The sequence below is a fragment of the Sciurus vulgaris genome (genome assembly GCF_902686455.1).
Source record: "Sciurus vulgaris genome assembly, chromosome: 1".
NCBI lineage: Eukaryota > Metazoa > Chordata > Mammalia > Rodentia > Sciuridae > Sciurus > Sciurus vulgaris.
In genome coordinates this window covers 126,788,657-126,795,825 of record NC_136461.1, presented here as the reverse complement: position 1 = coordinate 126,795,825, position 7,169 = coordinate 126,788,657, and the positions used below count along the sequence as shown (strand labels likewise).

At 31.9% G+C, this 7,169-nt stretch overlaps 1 pseudogene across 1 annotated transcript in view; it reads right to left on the bottom strand.

The window, feature by feature from the left end:
• Positions 1-3,017: 3,017 nt before the first annotated feature.
• Positions 3,018-7,169, bottom strand: part of LOC306654401 (oxidative stress-induced growth inhibitor 2-like) — a 30,088-nt pseudogene continuing 25,936 nt past the window's right edge. Inside the window, exon 2 of the transcript in view lies at positions 3,018-4,465. The product of the transcript in view is annotated as an oxidative stress-induced growth inhibitor 2-like (transcript). The remainder of the gene's footprint in view (positions 4,466-7,169) is intronic.

Sequence of the window (7,169 nt, the reverse complement as noted above, 5' to 3'; positions counted from 1 at the left end):
TATTCAATAGTTTGAGAAGTTCTTCTTTCAGTCCTTATAGAAATTAGACAAGTTTTAAAAAAATCTTGAGATTTTTTCTTTCAGAAAGTAATGAATGAAAATGATGGTTTAACATTTTCTTGAAACATAATTTTTGTAACAAATCTCATTTAAGTCTACAATTTTATGGTTCTGAGTAGCACAAAATTTTGTTACCATTATTAAAATCTAAATTCATAATATTTTTATTGCTTCTGAATAAATATCATAACATTTAATATTCATTCCCTATCACTCATATATCAGCTTGTGACAGACAATAATCTACTTTCTGTCACCAAAGATTTGGAATCATACAATATGTGATCATTTTTGACATCTTTCTCTTACTATAATGATATCATGGTCTGCCCATGTTATAGCATGTTTCAATATTATATTATTTTGTATTGCCAAATAATATTTTATTTGTGAGTACATTTAACATTTTGTTCAACCATTCAGTAGCTCATAGGCACCTGAATTGTTTACAACTTTTGGATATTATGAACAGTATATGAGCATATGTATTAAAGGTCTATTTTATGTGTATGTAACTATTTTAATAACTTTGTGGAGATATGTAGAAATAGAATTGATAAATCATGAGTTATAAAATGTTCAATATTTTGAGGAACTTCCTAAGTATATTACAAAGTGACTGATTTTACTGGTCTGAATAGCAATGCATAAGTGTCTTCCTAATTCAGCATATCCTCACCAGTAGAATCTGATAATATGTGATTATATGTGATAGCATATATTATATTTTATTATATATATATATATAAAATCTCTTAGCGGGTGTGAAAAAAATATATATCTTCTAGTGGTGTGAAGTATCTCACTGTGGTTTCTGTTTATATTTTTCTAATGGCTATTAATTTTGAACATTTCTTCACTCCTTGTTGTACATGTATACATGTGTTTTGTGCAGAAATGTACATTTAAATTTATTTCTCATTTTTTCCAAACCCAGGCACTTAAAAACTTGAAATCTTCTCATTTGCAATAGCATAGGTAGTTCTGAAGAATATTATGCAAAGGTAAGTAAGTCTGGCACAGAGAGACAAACATTGCATGATATCATTCAAATGTGGAATTTTAAAAAGCTTACCTAACAGAAGTAAAAAGCATAATAGTGAAACACAATTTGGATTTCATCAATAATTTTTCTATGTCTATTAAAATGATCGTGTTTATTTTTCCTCTTTATTAACAGTTATGTTTACTTATAATTAATGTACCTAATAGTATTTTTATTGGTTTTGTAGAATTCATTTTCATATAATTATAAAAGCATGGAATATATCTTATTTTAGTTAGGACCCCGTTCTTATAAATGTACATGATGGTGGGATTCACTATAATGTATTTTTATATAAGTACATAGAAAAATCATTTCAGATTTATTACATTGTCTTACCTTTGCCTACTCCTCCCTTCCCTTCTTTCCCTTGTGTCTAGTCTACTGAATATCTATTATTTTCCCTTTCCCCTTATTGTAGGTTAGCATCTATATATCATCTAAAACATTTGAACATTTGACTTTTGTTTTTTTGTGACTGAGTTATTTCACTTAGAATGATAGTCTCCAGGAACATTCATTTACTTTTGAAAGTCATAAAGTCATTTTTCCTTATGGCTGAGTAATACTCCATTGTGTATATATACCACATTTTCTTTATCCATTCATGTTGAAGGGCAACTAGGTTGCTGTTTCCATAGTTCCGCTATTGTGAATTAAACTGCCAGAAACATTGATGTGGCTACATCAGTGTAGTAGGCTGCTTTTAAATCACTTGTATATAAACCAAGGAGTAGTACTGCTGGGTCAAACAATGGTTCCATTTGTAGCTTTTTGAGGAATCTTCATTACTGCTTTTCACCAATTTGTATTCCACTAGCAATAGAAGAGTGTACCCTTTTCCCCACATCCTCACTAACATTTGTTGCTGCTTGTATTCTTGATAATTGCCATTCTGGTGGGAGTGAGGTGAAATCTGGGTGTAATTTTAATTTGCATACCTCTAATTGCTAGAGATGTGGAACATTTTTTTGTGTATTTGTTGACCATTTGTATTTCTAGTTTCTTTGCCCATTTGTTAATTGTGTATTTGTTGCTTTTGGTGTCAAACTTTTTTAGTTCTTTGTATATCTCTTTTTTTTTTTTTTTTTATGGACACATTCGTTCACTATTTTTAATTCTAAGAAAAAGCACATTCCAAATGAAATAATTGTACCAAAAAAAAAAAAAAGAAAGAAAAGAAAAAGGCTGAAAAATTCAATTTTCCAAGGAGAACTTCAGAAAACTTATGACATTAAAAATTCTAGCAATGTATAGAAATACAGACATGAAACACAAAAAATATAAATCAGGATTATTACAGCAGATAAATCTAGAAAATAACCATGGTATTAACTGCTTTGTATTCTCTAATGAACAAACACTATTGGAGATGTCAAAGTGATAATCACATTGTGAATGGAAAAATAATTTTATTTTCCAAATTAACCTTTAATAATTCTGACCATACCCAAATGGTATTACAATGATATTTGGTCTTACCATACCCAAGTATCTTAGTTTCAGTGACATTAATTAGTTACTCAATATTCACACAAAGATAAGTAATTCCATCCACAATTTATTGAATTATAAATCAGATTAATTAGATGTTACAATGATTGAGTAGAGAATAAACCTGAAAAAATATCATGACAGGCTCTTGGATGTCAAGGTACCTACCATTATTGTAATGTTTAAATTATTATAAGTTAAGAAAATGAGGTATCTATGAAGAATTTAATAATAAAAGATCTTCAGTTAATTTAATAATTAATAAAATTAATTATTTATAAAACTGATAATTTCAAAATAAATAAAACCTGGGTTGAAAATGCCTCCTCCCCCTACTCAGCCCTAGTACACGTATCTCATATCCCCATTTTCATTTAGGCCAATGTGCCTCAGCCTTTAATGGGCATAACTATGTTTTGATTTCCGATTAAGCAAGCAGGTTGTGGGGCCTGACAGTACATTTCCAACAAGCAACAGATAAAGCTAATGCTGCTAAACCTTGGACCACCCTTGGAGCAGCAAGGTGACCCAAATATGTCCTCACTAGGACAATATCTGGCCTAACAAGTGTATAGTTTTATAGACCCCAGGCTGTAACATTTTGCAATCAAATAAATAACCAAAAATGATCACAAAAAATAAGTCTTAGAAGAAAAGAATGTTTTAGTAAAGTGAAAGCTTGAAGTGTATATCAGATTGACAGTGTTTCTATTTCTCTGACAGGGATATCTCTAATACATTACAATATAAATCAGTAAGCAAAGTTGTGGTAGTTTTACAAAATGAAGTTACTATTGTTTGAGGCACTCCTCCAGTTAATTCAAGTCCAGAAAAGTCAAGCCAGTACACTGCAAAACTATTATTAAAAATATTTAATGGTAAACTGTCCATTTAAATTATTTGTAAACTTGTTTTAAGCTATCCCATCTTTTCCTCCTCTTTCAACAATCAAATGATGCTTTTTCTTGTTTTGTAGCTAAACAACATATACTACCCAATGCCTCTCCCTTTAAAAATCAAACAAAATTGTCTCTGGCCAAAAAAATCCCAATGCAAGAAGGTTGGCTTCTTTAACACATTCATAAGTATATGCATCTGTTTTCACAGGATTAACGTTTCACGTGGTTGGCTGACTTGAGTTATAGCCTAGGTAACACCCTATTCCTTTAAAAAAGAAAGATTAGGATGAGAAACTATCAATACCACTGCTGCAGACAGCTTAAATGTTTTCTTCAATCTAGAGATGCTTTGAAGAATACATTTCATGTCTGACTTAAAGAAAAGCACATGGTGCTCAGGAAAACTGGTATAATCAGACAAAAGATTTGAGTCAACAGAATATATCTAAAACTATATCAGAATATATCAGATGATAGACTTTATGATATTCAGGATAAAGCTTTTAGAAAAGCTGCTTGAAATTTAAGCTTGGATCACTTACTTGTCTGTGAAGTACATGGATCATGGGGATATTATTGCTATAAGCACATAGTACTGCATCAGCTGCAGTAAGCTCAGAACACACAATTAACACTGGAACCACTTTGCCACATAACTTTCCTTTGCTTACAGCAGCTTTAAATTCAGGCATTGAATGAAACACAAAGGAAAATCTTCCCCTTCATTTCAAGATGAGCAGGAAAATGCAGTGTTTTAGTTGCTAGTGCTACATTTTCAGCAAAGTCAAAAGGCAACATGAGAACCATCTGCTATTTGCTGATGACCTCTGATTTCCCAGTTTCTCTTCATAAATTTGACTTCTCTATCTATAAATGCTGTGTTGAAATATGTGAGTCTTGACTGTCATTATCATCCTGATCTCTGTAAGGTCTTGATACAGAGGTTATGTAAGTATTCTCTCTATAGCTTAGAAAATAATGTCTTATCTTAGTTGTGGGTGGCAAAGATATTCTCCCATTCTGTAGACTATCACTTCACACTCTTCATTGTTTCCTTTGCTATGAAGATTTTAAATTTGAAACCATTCCATTTATTGATTAATGATTTTACTTCTTGTGCATTAGGAGTCTTGTTGAGGAAGACAGTTCCTAAGCCAGTATGTTGGAATGTTGGGCCTACATTTCCTTCAAGTCCGTGCAAGGTTTCTGGTATAATACCTAGGTTCTTGATCCACTTTGAGTTGAATTTTCTGCAGGGTGAGAGACAGGGGTTAAATCTCATTTTACTACATATGGATTTCCAGTTTTCCCTTCACCATTTGTTGAAGAGACTATCCTTCCTCCAATATAGGTTTCTGGCACCTTTATCTAGTATGAGTTAATTGTATTTCTGTGGGTTTGTCTCTGTGTCCTCTATTCTTTTACATTGGTCTTCTTGCCTGTTTTGGTACCACTACCATTCTTTTTTGCTACTATAGCTCTTTAGCATAATTTAAGTTCTGGTATTGTGATGCCACCTGCTTCACTTTTCTTGGTAAGGATCACTTTGGCTATTTTGGCCCACTAATTGTTCCAGATGAATTTCATGACTGCTTTTTCTATTTCTATGAAGATTGTCATTGGAATTTTCATGGGAATTGCTTTGAATCTGTATAGCACTTTTGGTATTATGGCCATTTTGACAATATTAATTCTGCCTATTCAAAAATATGGGAGATCTTTCCATTTTCTAAGACCTTCTCCAATTTCTTTCCTTAGTGTTCTGTAGTTTTCATTGTGGAGGTCCTTTGTATTTTTTGTTAGATTGATTCCCAAGAATTTTTTTAGGCTATTGTAAATGGGCTAGTTTTCCTAATGTCTCTTTCAGCTGATTCATTTTTGGATCATAGAAATGCAACTAATTTATGGGTGTTAATTTTGTATACTGTAGCTACTTTGCTGAATTTATATATGAGCTCTAAAAGTTTTCTGGTGGATTTTTTTGGATCTTATAAGTATAAAATCATGTCATCATGAAATAGAATTTGAGCTCTTCTTTTCCTATTTGTATCCATTTAATTTCTTTCTTTTGCCTAATTTCTCTGGCTATAATTTCAAGGACTATATTGAATAAAACTGGTAAAAGTGTGCATCCCTCTCTTCTTCCAGCTTTTAAAGGGAATGCTTTCAGTTTTTCTCTGTTTAGAATGATGTCAGCCTTGTGTTTGTTGTACATAGTTTTTACAATGTTTAGGTATGGTCTTACTATACCTAATTTAATGTTTTAAACCTCAATGGATGCTATATTTTGTCAGTGCTTCTTCTGAATGTATTGTGATAATCATATGATTCTTATATTTATTTGTGTGGTGAATTACATTTATGAATTTCTGTATGTTGAATCAACCTTATACCCCTGGGATGGAAACTTCTTGCTCATAGTGAACTACTTTTTAAATTTGTTTTTGTATGTAATTTGCCATATTTTATTACTAATTTTTTTCTTCAGTTTACCAGGGATATTGGTCTGAAATTTTCTTTCTTTGATCTGTCATTGTCTGGTTTTAGTATCAGGGTGATTCTAGTTTCATGGAATGTGTTTGGAGAGTTCCCTCCTCTTATATTTTATAGGATAATTTGTGGAAGATTGGTATTTGTTCTTTCTTAATGGTCTGGTAGAACTCAGAAGAGAATCCATTTTGTCCTGAACTTTTCTTTTTTGGTCAGCTTTTGATGACTGCTTCAATTTCCTTATTTGAATTTGGTTGGTATTATGATTTAGATGTGGTGTCCCCCAAAAGCTCACATGAGAAACAATGCAAGAAGTTTTTGAGGAGAAAAGATTGGGCTATAGCCTTAAACTAATAGTAAATTAATCCCTGGTGGGATTAACTGAGTGGTAACTGAAGGAATGTGGGGTGTGGTTGACGGAAGTGGAATTGGGGGCGTGGCTATGGGGTATATATTTGTATCTGTTGAGTGGATTCTCTCTCTCTCTCTCTACTTCCTAATCATCATGTGAGTGGCTTCCCTCTACCACACTCTTCCACCATGATGTTCTGCCTCACCTAGAGCCCAAATGAATAGATCTGGCCTTGTATAGATTAAATCCTCTGAAATCATGAGCCCTCAAACTTTTTCTCCTCTACCAATATTCTGTTTGGGTCTCTTAATAGTAGCAGTGAAAAAACTGACTAAAATAGTTGGTTTAATTTTTTTATATCCTCTTGGTTTAATTTGGGTAGGTCATATGTCTCCATTGTCAATGTCTTCAAGATATTCTAGCTTATTTGAGTATAAATTTTCAAAGTAGTTTTTGCTTATCGTTTGTATTTCAATAGTGTCTGTGGTGATATTTCCTTTTTCATCATGGGTTTTAATGATTTCAGTATTTGTTCTCTCTTTTGCTAACTTGGCTAAGGGTTTATCAATTTTGTTAATTTTTTCAAAGAGCCAGCTTTTTGTTTCATTGATTTTTTTAGTTGCTTTTTAATCTTAGTTCCATTGATTTCAGCTCTGATTTTAATTGTTTCCTGTATTCTATTAATTTTGTTTTTGATTTGTTCTTCTTTTCCTAACTTAAGATGTTATGTTTGATTATTTGTGCCTTTCTATTCTTTTAATTGATGAACTCAAAGTTATGATCTTTCCTCTTAGAACTACCTTTATAGTGTCCCAGAGATTTTGATATG